Source organism: Pinus tabuliformis, chromosome 1_1, assembly GCF_031772625.1.
Source record: "Pinus tabuliformis cultivar Carrire ecotype Pingquan chromosome 1_1, CPIR1, whole genome shotgun sequence".
Lineage (NCBI taxonomy): Eukaryota > Viridiplantae > Streptophyta > Pinopsida > Pinales > Pinaceae > Pinus > Pinus tabuliformis.
In genome coordinates, this window is record NC_142297.1 from 568,083,799 (window position 1) to 568,103,104 (window position 19,306).

Sequence of the window (19,306 nt, forward strand, 5' to 3'; positions counted from 1 at the left end):
AAATTGCAAAATATTTTGGTCAAAATGTTAAACTATTACACTTTATCAACTATCTCTGCTTAACTTCTTTGAATTAGAAACCCGATTAGGATGAGGATTCCATAAAATTGTTGCAACAATAATGAAGAATATCAACTCATCCAAAATGCAAACTAACAAGATTAACAAAACCATTCTAATTAATTTACTGTAAAAGTAACAAAATCAGCTAACAAATTTGAAAATCAATTAAAAACAAGATGGCTGATAGAACAAATATAAATAATTTAAAGAATATACTTTCTTTTTTCTAAAATAGACCATCTTCAAACATCATACATCTCTCTAAATACATGACATATATGTAAACATGTATTGAGGAAATTCAGGATAAATAAAGGCGGTTTTGAATTGGTAATGGTCCATGGGTTCATAAATTTTATGCATTATATATAAAATAATGCCAAAATAATAATTGTCATGTAACAAAAAATTATACTTTCAGCAAAGAATTATGCTCTACCAAAAAATAAAAATAATGCCCTACCAAAAAATAAAAATAGTGCTAAAAATAAAAATAAAAATAAAAACCATACTTACAAAGTTCTGTCGCATCTGCACCTTCGCATGTTTTTTCATACATACAACATTATGTAATACTATGGCATGTTTACATCTGCAACCAGATGTGAGCACAAAAGAGGTGGCTAAAAGAAACACATGGAGCAGGGTACATAAGCAATGTTAATATTAGTATCAAATGCCATTTACTGAATCAAGTTGGTTGTAACTACCCAAAAGCACTTCTAACAGAATTAATGGAAATACTGAAATGCAATCATTATAGGAACGTCCAGAACTGCTGTTCACAAACTGAAAATTCTAGTTTTTGTAAAATTGGAAGACCTTGAAGCTAATATGTCATCACTTTGATATGGACTGTTCTGTCAAGAATCCAACAGCCCTGAGTCGTCCTCTGATAATAAGGTACAATGTACTCACCTACTAGGTTGATAAATATATATTGTGTTTTGGTTAAGAAAAAAGGGATAGTAAAATGGAAGTCACTCCACAACGCTGTACAAAGAGGAGAGTGAAGGATGCTTAAAAGGATTAAATCTGCTCCTTACAGACCTGCTCCTTGAAATAAAGTTTAAAAATATTTCTTGAGACAGACTAGAGTAGAATAACAATATTTAATATATTTAAAAATGAATTATAGATAAAATATCACAAATTAGGGAAGTCAATAACAGATATACTTGATTTTAGTTCCTCAATACACATACCGATCAGAATACGGTTGCAGCCCGATACACGTTCTTGCTTAGGGCTGGTTTGGCTGAAAATTTAAAATGTTAAGAAAACAAAAGAAAAGTTTATAGTCATAAGCAGGTTATTGGACAAATTTACCCATATTGGACCACATAGAAGGATCCATATGAATCAAATATAATGTTCACCAGGTTGGTAACTGCTATTGACGAAAACAAGGACATCCCACCCCCAAGATCCATTTTAATGTATTGTGCCACATACATGACAATTGAAGCCATTATGTTTTAATAACACACCAGCATTGACAACGTGGCAAGGTTAACTAGTGAGTCACATGAGTATTTTGGATTGGAAAGGATACAAAACTGCTTACAATACCAGCTCTACACGGTAATGACGTTTGCCTAAGAAGCCATGACTTCAGGACCTCAGAAAGACTTGATCAACCACGTTATCAAAGGGAGTATGCCCAAGGGGTTCTCGAAGAGACCTGGTGTCAGGTAATGGATGTTCTACTGGCAGCTCAAACACTATTTGATTCAAAACCTCTGTAGGGTGACCAACATGAAATCGAACACCAAACGCATCATACATAAGTTATAACAACACATGCCAACACGTTTTGGTGTCACCATTATTGCATGTTTCCTGCAAAATGCTGTATCTCACTGCTCCATGAATGAATTGCTTCCCAACCCAGGATTCAAATCTCTCAACTCTACCAATAAATAGTTGTGCTCGGCATTTTTCTCTGATGATGGAACGTTTCAGTAATCTTGAAACAGAGGCTGTAGTGTTCATTGAAACAAAAGAATCTGCAAGTACTTATAACTAGAAGGTTCCATTAATTGCTTTCCGAAAATGCTATTTTTTTATTTATTTTGGCAACCATGTTACATTATAATTGCATGGTTTTTTCCTCCATCTTCCAAATATTTAATTATGTATAAGCTTGCTTATTCACAATGAAAGAGTCGGGTATGTTCACGAATTCGCATTACAAGAATTACAACCAAGCTGAGTTGGCAACCATTCATTCCTTCGATTTTTAGCCAAAAGAAGATAAGGGAGGATATAGTGAATATGCTTGGCAAATTAATTGCTTTCTGAAAATGCTATTTTTTTTGTTATAATTGCATGGTTTTGTCCTCCATCTTCCAAATATTTAATTATGTATAATCTTGCTTATTCACAATTAAAGAGTCTGGTATGTTCACGAATACGCATTACAAGAATTACTACCAAGCTGAGTTGGCAACCATTCATTCCTTCGATTTTTAGCCAAATGAAGATAATGGAGGATATAGTAAATATGCATGGCAAATTAGTTCAAAGGAGATATAGATTTCGGTACTAGGTTTGCTCATGACTTAGTTGATCCGTATGGGGAGTGCCGTAGTGAAGTACTGGAAAGAGGTGCACGGTACAAATTTAGAATTGAACTAAGCAAAGGCCCCGGGTAACCAGTAGAGTTAGATAGCTCGTTGAAAAGCAAAAGATTGAGACTATTATAAGTATTTGGCATAGATATATACCTCATTTCTTCTGGTTACAAAGCTAGTTTTAACTTTAATAAAACTTCTTGATGAAACATTTGGGTAAACTTTAAACCATTTCTTCCAGTTTGATAGCAAGAGCAAGGAATAGAAGTGTTAAGTGTGAAACCAAATTCATACAGGATTCTAGATCCTTCTACACTGCCAGTAGTTTCTAGAATCATATGCAAGATTCTAGATTTTTCTACACCGCCATTAGTTTCTAGACCATTCCAAATCTCCATCTAAATCACATACAGGATTCTAGATCCTTCTTCTGCCTCTATAAATTTGTAATTTCTTTGGCCAAGGAAGGCAAGCCAAGGCCTAAGCTTGTTATGTAATGCAAAGTGATTTCTGTTCTCCAGTGATTGTTTTATCTATTCCGTTGTTTCTGACTGAGTAATCTTGTTGTTTCTCCATTTGTCTGTCTCTGTAAATTATTCTTTGCTATTGCCGTCTAAGTCTCTGAGTATAAATCCGTTGTGTGTTATGTATGCTCCGCTTTAACAACTAGTATGAGAGCTAGAGTCGAATATCCAATGTGCAAGCCGCTTAGTGCCATGCCTTACTCTGACAACATTCGTTAAAACATTGGTTGTTACCACTGGAGCTATTGAAGGATCTGTCCAGGAAATAGTTGAGGAACACTGAAACTAAAAGACAGTTAATGCAAGAAAAACAAGGTCATGGATCTATGTTGAAACGTGTTGTTGGAGTTTGAAACATGGAGATCCGTGGAGTTTGGAGTTGAAACGTGGTGTTCGTAAGTTTTTTTTACATCAAGCTTGCACGTATACGTCAAGTTTTTTTCTCAAACCAACATATGTATGTGTGAAATGTGAAAAGGTTAAAACATTATATATGTTTTTTATATTTATATAATTATATGTTGGAATTTTGAAAAGTATATTTTAAAAGGGAGCAGGAATTTTGAAAAGGGTATTTTAAAAGAAGGAAGGTCATTATTACTAAATTTTAAAGAGTAATAATTAAAGTTTTATTTTTTAAGTGAAGTTTTGTGTTTTGGGGCGTGAATTTAATTGAAAATAGAGACCACAGTTACAGATATGGAGAAGTTGAGCGAGGCTAATTTTTCCTTATGGAAATCACAAATGGAGGATATACTGATTTTAAAGGATCAATATTTTCCAATTGAGGGCATAACAAAGAAACCCTCATCGATGACAAATGAAGAGTGGATAAGCTAGATAGAAAGGTGATTGCAACAATCCACCAATATTTAGCAAGAATGTGTATTTCAATGTGTTCGGAGAAAAGATCGTTGAAAGATTATGGAAGAAGCTCCATAGTCTACATGAGAAGAACACGGCATCAAACAAAATGTTCTTGATGAAGAAGCTTTATAATCTCAAAATGAAGGAGGGTGCTTTAGTTGTTGAGCACTTGAATGCATTTAATATTATTACTAATCAGCCTGCCTTTGTTAAAATCATTTTTGATGATGAAATTAGAGGTATTTTGCTAATGTGTTATGTGCCAGACAACTAAGAAAATTTAATTGTAGCTATGAGCACTTCAACAACTGCAGGGAACCTGAAGTTTGATGATGTCAGCAATAGTTTAATGAATGAGGAACTGCGATGCAAATCAATTGCGAAAAACCAGGGAGGAGAAGCTCTAGCTCTAGCTGATCGTGGTAGGAGAATGGATCGAGGCCGGCAAGGGAGATCAAGATCGAGAGGCCGATCAAACTCAAGGAAAGGCAGAATCATTTGTTTTCATTGTGGCAAACCCGGGCACATGAAGAAAGAATGTCGATTCTGGAAGAAAGGACAAAAGGATCAGAGACCGTCCAGTACAAATCACAAGTCATACAGCGCAAATGAAGGAGAGACTACTGTTGTAGCCATAGATGGTGATTTGTTGTTCACTATTTCAGTAAAGGATGCATATGTATATACATCTTGTAGTAGCTTTGATTGGATCCTTGACTCTGGGGCATCTCATCATGTAACCCAATGCAAAGATAGTTTTGTTTCATATAATCCTGGCGATTATGGTAGAGTGCATTTGCGGAATAATCATTTTTGCAGTATTGTTGGAGTGGGAGATGTCCAAATCAAGATGAAAGATGAACAAGATATATTGTTGAAACAGGTCAGGCATGTACTAGAAATGCGCATGAGTTTAATCTCTATGGGACGACTCGATGATGAAGGCTATTCGACAAGCTTTGGAAAAGGAGGCTGGAAAATTAGCAAAGGTGCATTGGTCGTACCCAAAGGACCCAAGATAGGAACATTATACACATTGAAGACACTGATAGGAAAATCAGATTTGGCTACTGTCACAAAAGAAGGAAATTCAGCAGATCTGTTGCATAAGCATTTGGGTCAAATGAGCGAGAAAGGCTTCAAATCCTTATTGGTAAAAATTTATTGCCAGGCTTGAAATCCTACAATCTTGATCTTTGTAAGCATTGTATATATGGAAGACAAAGAAGGGTTTTATTCCTTAGAGGTGGCTATGACAGAAAAAAAAAAAAAAAAATGTGTTAGAATTGGTACACTCAGATATTTTTGGGCTTGTTAACATCAAATCATTAGGAGGAGCATCATATTTTGTAACATTTATAGATGATGCATCCAGGAAGGTTTGGGAATATCCTATGAAAAATAAAAGTGAAGTGTTTGGAATATTTCAAAAATTCCATGTTGCAGTTGAAAGAGAGACTAACAAATTGCTGAAGTGTTTAAGAACAGATAATGGTGGAGAATATTGCTCAAATGCATTTAAGGAATATTGTAACAGGTTTGGAATAAAGCATGAGAAGGTTGTGCCTGGTACTCCTCGACAAAATGGTGTCGCAGAAAGGATGAATCACACCATTATGGAAAATGTGCGAAGTATGTTGTCCAATTCCAGTTTGGAGAAGAATTTTTGGGTTAAAGCAGTCAAGACCGCTTGCTACCTCATAAATAGATCTCCAACTACAACCTTGGATGGCGGTATCCTTGAAGAAGTTTGGACTAGTAAGAATTTGAATTATTCTCATTTGAAAACCATTGGATGTGAAGCATTCGTACATATTCCCAAAGAAAATAGAACTAAGCTAGATGATAAATCTATGAAATGCATTTTTTGGGATATGCAGATGAAGATTTTGGTTATCGTCTATGGGAGCCTATCAAACATAAAATTATTAGAAGCAGGGATGTTATATTTAATGAGTCAGAAATGTTCAAGAGGAATGTAGGTGAGTTGGAGGTCAAAAAGGTTATTGACAGGTTTGAAGAGCAGCAGGAAAACATACCACCAATACAAGAAAATGAACAGCAAATTCAAGAGCATGAAGAACAAGTAGTGGAAAATGATGAACAAGAAGAAGAAGGAATCTTGCAGGAACCTTTACAGGAGATTCAACTTCATAATGCACCACCACAATTGGTTTGCAGATCTTCAAGGCCTCATAAGCCTTCACAAAGGTATTCTCCTTCAAACTATATTTTGTTGACTGATTAAGGTGAACCTAATTGTTTTCAAGAAGCTTGTAAAGTCAAGCACAGTAAAGAATGGAAGAAAGCAATGGAAGAAGAAATGAACTCTTTGCAGGAAAATAAAACTTGGGAGTTGGTAAACCTCCCAAAAGGTAGAAAGGCTCTACAAAACAAATGGATGTACAGGATTAAGCATGAAGGTGACAAAAAGAAGGAGAGGTATAAAGCAAGACTGGTGGTGAAAGGTTTTTCCCAAAAAGAAGGTATTAACTTCATTGAAATTTTCTCACCTGTTGTTAAAATGTCATCCATTAGAATCATTCTTGGTCACGTTGTTGCTTTAGACTTAGAATGTGAACAATTAGATGTAAAAACTGCATTCCTTCATGGTGAATTGGAGGAAGAAATTTATATGGAGCAGTCAGAAGGCTTCATAGAAAAAGGCAAAAAACACGTTGTTTGTAGGTTGAAGAAGAGTCTCTATGGTTTGAAATAGGCATCTCGACAATGGTACAAGAAATTTGATTCATTCATGTCGGAACATGGTTTTCAGAGGTTGGAAGCTGACCATTGAGTCTATATCAAGAGGTATGATCAAGGAAAGTATATCATATTATTGTTATATGTGGATGACATGTTGATTGTTGGGCATGATAAGAATAAGATCAATAGGTTGAAGAAAGATTTGGGTAGCAAATTTGGAATGAAGGATTTGGGACCAGCACAACAGATATTGGGCATGCAGATTATGCGTGATAGGAAAAACAAAAGGTTGTGGCTGTTACAAGAAAAATATATCAAGAAAGTGCTTGACAGGTTTAATATGAAGGATGCCAAGCCAATTGGTACACCCCTTGAAGCCCACTTCAAGTTGAGTACTGAATTATGTCCTACTAATGACAAAGAGAAAGAAGAAATGAGCAAGATTCCTTACGCTTCAGCAGTTGGCAGTTTGATGTATTCCATGGTATGCACACGACTAGACATTGCATATTCATTGGGAGTAGTGAGTAGGCTTCTTGCCAATCCAGGCAAACAACATTGGCAAGCAGTCAAATGGATTTTGAGGTATCTCAAGGGTACTAGTCATTATTGTTTATGTTTTGGTCATGATGAGACTATGCTTGAAGGATTTACAGATGCAGATATGGCTGGAGATATGGATACCAGAAAGTCCAGTACAGGTTATCTGTATACATTTGCAGGTGCAGCATTATCATGGGTGTCAAGGCTACAAAGAATAGTAGCCCTCTTTACAACAGAAGCAAAGTACATAGTTGCAACAGAAGCTTGTAAAGAGATGTTGTGGATGTAGTGATTCCTAGGAGAGATAGGAATAAAGCAGGACAAGTATGTATTATATTATGATATTCAGAGTGCCATTCACTTGGCGAAAAACCCAGCATTCATTCAAAAAGCAAGCACATTGACTTAAGGTACCATTGGATTCGGCATGTGTTGGAGGAAGAACAATTATCCTTGGAAAAGATCCATACAAATAAGAACCCTGTTGATATGCTCACTAAGATTCTACCACGAAATAAAGATGAGTTATGTAGAGGCATGGTAGGACTCAGTGTGACTTTATTCATATTTGGCTTCAAGAGGGAGAATGTTAAATGTGAATCCAAATTCATGCAGGATTCTAGATCCTTCTACACCGCCAATAGTTTCTAGAATCACATGCAGGATTCTAGATTCTTCTACACCGCCATTAGTTTCTAGATCATTCCAGATCTCCATCTGAATCACATACAGGATTCTAGATCCTTCTTCTGCCTCTATAAATTTGTAATTTCTCTGGCCAAGGAAAGCAAGCCAAGGCCCAAGCCTGTTATGTAATGCAAAGTGATTTATGTTCTTCAGTGATTGTTTTATCTATTCCGCTGTTTCTGACTGAGTAATCTTGTTGTTTCTCCATTTGTTTGTCTTTGTAAATTATTCTTTGCTATTGCCATCTAAGTCTCTAAGTATAAATCCGCTGTGTGTTATGTATGCTCTGATCTAACAAGAAGCACATCTAATCAGATCCTTCAGTTAAAAATTGAAATCTATACTTAGGCCAGAATCTATGTTGAGGGAAACTTTAACACCAAAAGCCATATATATATATATATATATATATATATATCTTTTAAATGATCTTAAAAAGGAAAAAAAACAAACTCACCTTTTTGTTTTTATATGTATCCTTAAATCTTTATTATTCATCACTTTTGCGTCATTCCCTAATTTGCCCTTAATTATTTGTTTTTAATTAAAAATTATTTAAAAAAAAAAAATATTATTATTTTTAAGAGTCATTTAGAAGTGGGTATTTAATCTTTGAATTAATTTAATTAATTATGATATTTGACATTTTTACTTTAGCTTAATTCGATATATAGAACAATAACATAGACTAAGGTCATCTCACCTTATTCTGTGCCCCTCTACCTCTCAAATCACATACATTCTATAAACAGATATGTGTGCCTCTCTTGAGACTCCACATCTCTTTTGAGGTTTTTTTGGTTATAGCCATGTTAACGATGTTGCACCCGCCAACATGTTAAGGGGATCTCCTCGGTAAGAAGTCCTAACTAGACCTCAGACCGTTTGCAGTAGGAGTCCCAATAGTGGGTAGTAAAGCAATGTTTTGACTGCGAATGCAGAGATAAGTGTGATATCTTTGTCAAAAGCAAGTGTGTGATCTTGCAACGAGTCAAGTGAGATGCATGGGGGTTCTAACACGCAGAGGGGAAAAGGAAGTGTGTCCCTTAGAAGCCTGTAATAGTACATAGCCTAAACAGAACACACGAGCAGAATGTCATCACAAGCTAGAAAGCAAAATAGTCCACAATCCAAAGTGACGGGTTAAACCAACAACACGTTTGCAACAAGATTCATACAATTGCATACAAAGCAGTTCATACACAAATGCGTAAGTTAAATAACATACATTGCTAAAACAACCATAATAGTCCAACTACAATAACAACATATGCATGAAAACGTGTTGGCTCTATTATATATTATTAAGTGAAAGTTTCATCCATACATACACCAATGATAGTCACTAGCCCCAATAGTGGAACATTACAGTCAACACCACCTGCTCCTCCAAAGAGATGTACTCGCTCTGCACTGTGGAGAAACCAAGGCTCGTCACAATACTCTCCAAGCATCCTCTAAGCAATGCCCAACCAAAATCTTGGCTCCCAAAAGCATGTACTATGAGTTATGAGGTTCTATATATAATAAAGGGTGGGGTGACACTTGACATTCCCCTTTGACTCTTAGACTACCCTCATGACTCTTCACATTACATAGTGACTGTTCACATTCCACTAATGACACTTGGAATTTCACTTACAATATATTTACAATAATACAATTTCCACATATACCCATGTGGGACAAAAATAGGCTTGAGTTAGCCTGACAAGACAAAAAACATCACTCGGGGTCTTGGGGAAAGACCAACTCGGTAACCTCCTCGCGATGGTCTTCAGTGACGAACTGATACCAAGCTTGGTACTGCGCTATTGTGTCCTCGTACTGTTTGATGACATCTTTGTCAAAGCAGACTCTTGCCTCCATGGCTTCTGGGTATATGGTTTTGAAACCTTTGTCCAACTCATCTTGAAGCATGCGCAACACTATCCTAAGTGTGGTTGGACCACTGATGTACTTCTGCATGTTCTCTGCGTTGAGTTGCAAGTCATCACTGGTGGCTTCGTGCATCAACTGCTCTATGTACTTGTCGACATCCAGCATGACTTGGTTCTTCCTCATGGCTTGGGTGAGGGTTCTGATGGAAGGGATCTTGTGCGTTCGCACTATGACATCTAGACTCTTGAACAACCATGCATAGGAAGCCTTAATGCTAGCGGTGAGAGGAGGGAGCTGCTCATAGTTATGGATCAACATCTGAATCCGTGCTTTGTCTAGCTCGGCATGTCGCTTCATCCTCTTGTGAAAGTAAAGCAGGGTCCCCTTGTACCTCATTGTCCATTTCTGCATGTGCGCAATAGCATCGTAAATGTCTTTTGAGAGTTTGTACTGTCTGCGCACACTGCTACTGAAAGTCATATAGATGGACAACCATTTTGTGCACGGTGACAAACCTGCTACACATTGTCCACATGGTGGTCTCCAAAGTTGATATCTCGCTAGTATTGTTTTCTTCATTTCTGCCATAATGGATCTTGTGGATTGCTCTATTCTTTGCCTGGCCTCTTGCAAGTCCTTCACCATCTGATCATTCTCTATTATCAAGAACTTGACTATCGAACTCGTGGCTTCTGCAAAAGCCTTAGAAGCCTTGGCCATAGCAACTGTATGTCTTCTAAAATCTGGTACAATCACCCTTTCTTCTATGTGCGTGGTTGATGTATGATCATCTAGGAGCTGCTTTCTTCGTGCCTATACAATCCTCTATTGTGACTCGTCAAATGCCAGATTTCCTCTTACCTTTGTCTTGCGCCAGTTTACTGCTCATTGTTCTTTTTGTTGTTGCTTCTTGCGGTGTTGCTGCCAGTAGTGTTGCTTTCCATTCTACCGCTATGCTGACCAGTTCATTAAACCTAGAGGAGTTGTAGCAATACCTCCAAGGATCTTCCTCTGGCCAATGGCATGCCCAGTGGATCCATTGGTAATACACTTTCGCACAGTTGTTCTTGCATATGCAATGGGGATCATACGGATTGAAGCTCTTGGTGCTGAACCCAAACTTCTTCAAGTCCTCGGCCTCAACTTCCGCATATTTCAAGGTATGAATCTCATACAACCCAATCCGCAAAGGAAGAGTGGGCCATGGTGCCTTCCTCCTCCTGTGCAGTCTTGTTGATAACCCTATGGAGGTGTGGTATGCAACCCCTTGAATGACCAACTTGTCCATGGAAAACCTCGGTATCTCATGCGGAGGCTGCTCAACGCCTAACATCCTAATGAAGGTGCCACCAGGTGAGGCATACCAATCTGCAATGTTAAGCTATGTTTATACCACTTCTTGGGACATGAAAGGTGGATCCTATTCAAATATCATCTTGTACACTGGGTGATGAAGTGGTCATACAACCTTGCCATGACTCCTCGTTAGCTGCACTTAGAGAGCAACTTGCAATATACATTCACAACATCATCTAACTATGTCCATGTCCAAGCCATGCCAGGAACTTTTTTTGAGCACAGATTGCATCAAGCAGGTACGCGGACATAAAGAATCTTTCTTGTCCATCCTTAGGCGGACTCCGGGTGTTAGACACATGCACTTTCAGCTGAAGATCCAACATGTCCAACCACTTGAAAGGTCTTCCTTCATTCGCCAATTGATCTAACATAACAACCGAACTCTGCAGGAAGGTCTTCATGCTTTCTTGACCATACAAGCGACATGCGAAGATGACCAGGAGTTGGTAAGCCTTCCTGAGTGACTTCGCCTTGTAGACCTAGTTAGGTGTCATCTTGAACTTTGATGGCTCTTTTACCCAACACTTCATGATACCTCTAGTGTTTACATTGTTGTTGGGAGTGAAGAATAGTGCATCCATGTGGTTCACCAGCTGTGGCATGTGATACCACTGATGGTAGTTTTCCGACCTGAAAGTGGCAAGACGTGTTCCACTAGCATTGCTCAATGTCATCGTCTCGAGCTTGGTACGTGAGACAACCCAATGAATGATATCTGTGCATGGGAAGACGAAGTACTTTCATGCAACCCTGTACAATCCTGACTTGTGAACGTTGACATAGACTTGTCGATCTTCCAGATCTTCCTTGAAACTGCCTGCAAATATGTCCTTTATTTCTTGCCATATGATCTTCATGTCCTTTTCTATGAACAATTATGTGTCTACATAGATGGGCAAGCTCATTAGCACCTATTCAACCACGTCTTCGGTGCTACTCTCTACAGATTCCTTTGATCCAACTCTCTTGGAAACCATGATGCCTATACTACTGAGAGACTACTCAACAACTGATATACCTGGAGACAAAGTGGACACTCATGACAAGCAAATGTCAGCTTTAAAACATAAATCACTTCAAGGATTGATCATGCAACAAACTGGGTGACTGCTGGGCAAGATTGCACAGTAGTGACTCTTAGAGGCAGGGGACTGTTAGCTGGATCTGCAACTGCACAATGAGATGTGCTGTTGAGTGGAACTGTGCAGAGCACAGTCCAGTGAGGCTAGTTGTGGACTGGAACTACGCAATGCGCAATTTAGTCTAGCTTGATTGCTGGTTGGGACCGCGCATTGCACGATCCCAATGGGCAAGACTGGGCACTATCTCCTAGAACTGCGCAAAACACAGCTAGAGTCCAGTGACAGGCAGCTTTTGCGTAATTCCTAGAGCTAACGCAGAGCCTTGAGCCCCAGGAATGCGCAGTGCATACCAAGCAAAGCTAGATCTGAGGCAAGGTAGCGCAAATATGTCCAAGGGCAACTTGAAAACGAGTATATCTAAATGCATGAGTGAAAAATGGTGCATATAAGAGTGAAAGATCATGCATGCAATCAAAGCCAATGCATGAATCAGTCAAACGAACAAAGAACGAAGCACTCACACAACCTAAGGAAACAAAAGCGACAGAAAAAACAGCGAAAGACTTGAAAAGCAAAACTTACTCAGAAAATCTTCGTCGACTGTGCCGAAGCGTCGTAGATACCTCGGGAATGCCAAAGCTCCAAGATTGAATGTGTAGAATGAGCTCTAGGGCATCCATTAAATAGATTTGGTAGATTTAGAGTTTATCATGCGCATGCCAAAACTCTAGGAAAAAATGACAAGTGTGTTGATTTTGGGTAGCATCGAATGTGCTCTAAGCCTCAAATTGTGCAAGGAGACTTGGGCACATGCATTCCAAAAAACCTAGAAGCGTTTTGGGAAATTTCACCTAGAAGTGATTTTATTAAAATAACTAATATTTTTAATGGGATTCCTAAGTCTAAACTTAGGAAAATTAAAATATTAATGGGTATTAATCTAATCAAGGGTTAAACTTCTAGAAAAATACACGGATCAAGCCAAAAATATCTGAGCCTTTGATTATGATTTAATCTAGGTCGTTGGTTGTCTAATAGGAAGATATAAGAAGGGGCTTGAGTGTCATTTCAAAAAAACACAGAGAGATTGAGGAAATCAATTTGCTGAAGGGAGAAGTTCTCAAGAAGAAAAATCGATTAAAGAGATTTCTTGCAATTGAGGGGTAGGGGTAGTAGCTTTCGGAGAAAGAGATTCTCAACCGGAGATACATCAACAAAGAGAGGAAGAGAGTGATCCAGTAGCCTTGACGCAGAGGCTGACGCGGGGCCAGAAGGGCCATGCAGAAGTGGCGCAGAAGGAGAGAGATAAAGTCAAAAATCAGAGCAAAAGGTTAGTTTCAGCAACTGGAAGCTGAGGTGTGATACTGGGGGGCTGAAAGCAGTAACTCTGGGCTACTGATCGATTCCCCAGTTGGGTGACGTTTTGCCTGAGAGGGTAATGCTAGGACAACATAGAGGCAGTGCAGGGCCTACCAGGGGCACCTCATCCAACAATCAGAACAACAAATACTTTTTCTCAGTGATTGTATGAGGTAAAACTCACAAAGCTTCTGTCAGTATTTCTCTTTGTAAGTAAATAACCCTGTGAGGTATACAGTGATGTATTCAGAATTTGCTACTGCTTAATAATAATAAACCCTCAGAGCCGCTGCACCGGTTTTCCCGCATTGGGTTTTTCTGGGGACTTTTGTCTAAAAATAATTATCCTATGTGTTTATATTTTCCTTGCTCATTTTCTATGTTTCAGAATCATATTTAATTGGTGTAGTTTGCTTCAGTAATTTACTTCAATGTTTCAAGAAGAAATCTGAAATAAGCTTGTAATGTAATTTACAATCTAGGTGAAGTAAATTCAGTTGGTTGCAGTAGGATTCCTGAAATTGTTAGGTCTAGGAATTTTCACATGGTATCAGAGTTGTTGATGTGAAACAAGGAGAGAACATCTAGCACAGAAGCAAGGGCCAACTTGTTGCAGCAAGCAGCAATTCGAATCCCCTAAGGAATTGCGCAGTTATAGCCAAGAGCATTGTATTTTCGTGGGTGTCTCTCTCTGAGTGAGCCAATAGAGAGGTAAGACTACGGGATCAAGAATTTGCCGAGGTAGAGGGAGCTACATAGAGCCATGCAGAGCTAGAGGGAGGCAATTTTCTGCAAGTTGAGTGCTTGGCAGAAAAGCCGTCAGAAGGAGGAAGCAAATTGCATAGTGAGGGAATATTTCTCAGTAACTTATTGCCAAGGAAATCAGTATTTCTCATTTGTTGAGAACCAGAGGAGAAGCAGACTTACCAGCTCCATCAGGTAGTACGTAAGCCAGCCTAGGAGGTACGCAATTGGGAGAAAGAGGGAGTTGTTTGACATTTTTCGAAAGATATGGCAACCAGTGGCTTGAGGGATCAGGAGAGGTTGGACGGGGCTTCCAACTATGTCATCTGGAAGGCTATAATGTCTTTCCTTCTAGATGAGCATGCCCTCAAGACGTATGTTGATGGTGTGGTAGTTGCCCTGCGAATGCAGATCTACTAAAAAAAAGTTGAGATGGCTAAGGCGAAAAGGATAATCCTAGATGGAGTCAAGGATAATGTGGTGTGCCACATTGCTAGCAAAGGGACTGCTAAAGAAATGTGGGATGCTTTGGCCAAATTGTATCAGGGATCTTTCGAGCAGCGGAAGATGTACTTCGAGCAGAAGCTAAGATATTCTCAGATGCAGAAGTGAGAACCTATGGATCCATTCTTGACGAAACTGAAAGAGACCCATGATGAGTTGTCCGCTGCAAGGCACACACCTCAGGATTCAGAGTTAGTGAGACTGGCTCTAAATTTTATCTCAGATGAATGGAAAGTCTTTGTGCCGAGTATCCTGGGCAGAACAATATTGCCAAATTGGGACGAGATGTGGGCAACTCTGAAACAAGAAGAGCTGAGGAGAGACCTGCTCAAGGTCAAGCTTGATGGAAGTAGCAACAGTAGTGGGTCGAAGCCCAATGTAGAGGAGGAGGATAACACGACCCTTGCATCGAAGGGATAGCAGGGGCAATAGAGATGAAAGGACGTCTCCAAGGTGAAATGTTTCAAATGTGGCGAGATGGGCCACTATGCATCCTAGTGTCCTTTAAAGAAAAAGGAAAATAATGAGAAGCATGATCCTAAGGTTACAACCGCAAAGATTGATCAGGAGGAGGAGTTCGCTATGATAGTCAAGATACCTCCAAGAGGGAGGTGGGCTGATATAGAACTATAGTTAGATAGAGCTATAGATGGGCGGGATCCTTGAGGGGCCCACCTCTTGGATCATCACCTTGCTACGGGAACCCATGAACATTAGTAGCGGGATGGTGGAGTTTCAGTTGGTGCCATGGAGTGTTGATTCGACAGATGCAGTAGTTAGTAGCGCCAGAATGTGCGCAGCACAGAGCAAAGAGGCAACAATGCATGGAGGCATAGTGAAAAGCTTCAGCAGCATAGTGACTCTAAAGGAGAGCGTGGAACTAACAACAGTCGGGATTTCAGCACCAACGTGTATCCACTGGATACTTGTTCAGTTTTGGGTGTTTTCAGTTGCTTCTCTCAGCAACTGAGTTGTAGTACAGATGCAGTGTTAGCAGTAGCAGTGCTAGCAGCATAGCAAATGCCTTATTTGAGAGGGAGTTGTCGTACATATGTAGCATTGGCAGTGGCAGTGTCAAAGGCGGCAATACAGGAGCAACAACAACGCAGTAGTTAGTGGACAGCATGCCAAACATCAGCATCGCAGAGGATGATGCTTCAGAGTCAGAGCAGTGTGTAGCAACGGTGTATTGCTAGAGCACATTCCTTGATAAGGAGTGTTGATTTGGAGTAGCATCGGATGTGCTCTAAGCCTCCAATTTTTTGGGGAGGCTTGGGCACATGCATTCCAAAGAACCCAGAAAGCGTTTTGGGAAATTCCACCCAGAAGTGATTTTATTAAAATAATTAATATTTTTAATGGAGTTCCTAAATCTAAACTTAGGAAAATTAAAATATTAATGGGTATTAATCTAATCAAGGGTGAAACTTCTAGAAAAAGACATGGATCAAGCCATAAAATGATCTGAGCCTTTGATTATGATTTAATCTAGGTTGTTGGTTATCCAACAGGAAGATATAAGAAGGGGCTTGATGGTCATTTGGAAAACACACAGAAAAATTGAGGAAATCGATTTTTTGAAGTGAGAAGTTCTCAGAAGGAAAAATCGATTGAAGAGATCTCTTGTAGTTGAGGGGCAGGGATAACAACTTCCGCAGAGAGATTCTCAGCCAGAGATACATTAGTAGAGAGAGGCAGAGAGTGATCTAGTAGCCTTGACGCAAAGGTTGATGCAGGGCCAGAATGGCCATGCAGAAGCAATGCAGAGGGAGAGAGAGATAAAGACAAAAATCAGAGCAAAGGGTCAGTTTCAGCAGTCAGAAGCCGGGGTGTGAGACCGGGAGGCTGAGAGCAGTAACTCTGGGCTACTGATTGATTCCCTAGTTGGATGGCGTTGTGCCTAAGAGGCTTGGCGTTGGGATAGTATAGAGGCAGCACAGAGCTAGCATAAGGCCTGCCAGGCACACCTCATCCAACAGCCGGAAAACCCGGGACATTTTCTCAGTAATTATGTGAGGTAAAACTCACAAAGCTTCTGCCAATATTTCTCTTTGTAACTGAATAAACCTGTGAGGTATTCAGTGATGTATTCAGAATTTGCTACTACTTAATAATAATAAACCCTCAGAGTTGTTGCACCGGTTTTCCCGTTGTTGACCTCTACTGGTCAACTACCCATGCAGTGCACCCCGTTTTTCTTGACAGAAAGAAGCAGCACCTGATCAGCATGTCCGTGCCATCCTGCCATCATCAGCAGCTTGATCTTTTTGATTGTAAACCCAGTCTGCATGTATTAATTGTAAATAATCTTAGCAGACATGAGTCATGTATGTATTTTGCCTAGGTGGACCTAACTTTCTGATGATAATCTACATCCCGGAAGGTTTTTCGTCTCACCGATCCACGGATCGGTAGAGTTTTCCTTCAAACCTGACCCCAAAGCCGGGATTGATTTTGTCATTAGAACTTTAGGAGAATCCTAGTGTGTTGATCTGCTAGATTATCGTGGTGTCGCAGAGCTGGGTGTTTTATGAGGGTCTGTATTAAGTGGGCTTGTCCCCTTGAGATGTAAATTGTAAAAGTCATGATGTAATGTGTCCTGGGGTCGAGAAATGTTTTAAATCCCCTCATGAGTCCTAAGTCCTAGGTCCTAGGTGATGTTTCCGAAAGCTTAGTTCAGTGATCCATGTTAAATGAATTAAAAAAAAATTAAAAAATGAATAAAAATAATAAAATAATAAAAAATTAAAAAAATGAAGCAAAAACCCTAACTAATAAAATAATAATATTTTAAGTTAATAAATCGACGGATGAGATCAAGGGATGTCTTGATCCTCATCAACAGTCGAGATCATTTCTACATGGATCACTCGAACTAGCCGTTAGGATCATTTCCTTTATATAGGGTCTTAGGGGGTCATTTCATTTCATTCGATCTGTGAGTCAAATACTAAAGAAGCTCTCTTGTAAATTTGTTTCTGGTTAATAAAGAAGACTTTGGGGTCCATATCCCGCTGGTGTTACTCTCTTGAAATGCTGTGAGATTGTTTTGATTTTCTGCATATGTTATTTTCAGCTGTTAATAATAGCTTTTGTAGAGTATTGTGGGTACAGGTATCTTGCTCACTTGCTAGGGTTTGGGTGCTGTTAGGGTTTCTGAAGTAATGGCAGGTATCTCCATTACTTCCTGAGATCTAGCAGCGTTCTTGCCCTCTTTACTGATGGTTGTTTCTGAGCTGTGCAGAAAAACCCTTGCTGAAGAAGATTTGGTGGGCGTTAGGTGAAGTTCTCGGCTGAACCAGCCAACTCCCACAAGCATTTTCTGCTGAGCCCAGTGGATTTGATCCTGGGTCTATCATTCGGTTTTATTTTTCTGATCTGCATGAGAGAATTTTTGAAGTTTCTCTTTACAGTGACAATCTGAAATTTCTTTTCTTTAAAATTTTCCTGTTCTTATTGTTAAATCTGGCTGTTAAGGGGCTAAATCTGTAAATTATTAGCTGATCTAGGGTTTCAAATTTCAAAAATTTTGCTTTCTTCAGTCTTCATTAGGGTTTTGTATTTTTGTGTTTTCAGCTACAGGGTTTTTATCAAGAGCAATTTTTTGAGTCAGCTGTCGAAGAGCATTCCTGGAACCTGATCGTCAATATTACTTGCATTACATGAAATCAAAAACAGTGGAAAGCCCTCAGCTATCGAAGCCGTAGCATGCATCATTCCGAAACCGAAAGCATACGCTGTGGTTTTCCTGGGCAAATCGCTTCATCAGCTGAGGTTTATCGTTCCAGTTACTGCGTGAACAGATCCTTTGAAAACGACTGTGCAAGAAAAAACGTCGATGTATTTGGCATGAAATAGTATTGAAGAATCCAGTTGTGAATTTGGAGGCATCGGTTCAATCAGAAGCACGTGCTGGGGTTGTCTGAGCTGCGATCCGTGCATATTTAAAACCTGTTCCCTTTCTCAAATCCGCATCCAAGGAGATCCACGTCATATACATTGCAGAAATCGCATTTTTTTTGGTGTGAAAAGGGCATTCGCGTGGGCATCAAACCCTACTCACGCCGGCAGCTAATTTCGATTTGATCTGCGGCTCAGTTTATCTGCCATTTCCAAACGTCGATAGTCTCCAGGTCACGTATTTCCTCCGGTGGCTGAGTATCAGCGTTTTCCAGGTAAGTCGATGTTGGCTCTAGTCATTCTGCGCAGTCACGGGTTTCTCTGTGGCGTCGGTTCTCATTTCCGATTTTACGGCTAGGGTTCATCTCGCATTTTGTTCTGATGCGTTTCACGTATTTAACGTAGGTTAATTCAGGCTAGGGTATTTACGTTTTTTTTTTGAAACTTAGTTTGTATTTTAATATTTGATTAACGTAGATTTTAGTTCAATGTTTTGTACAGTCACGTATTT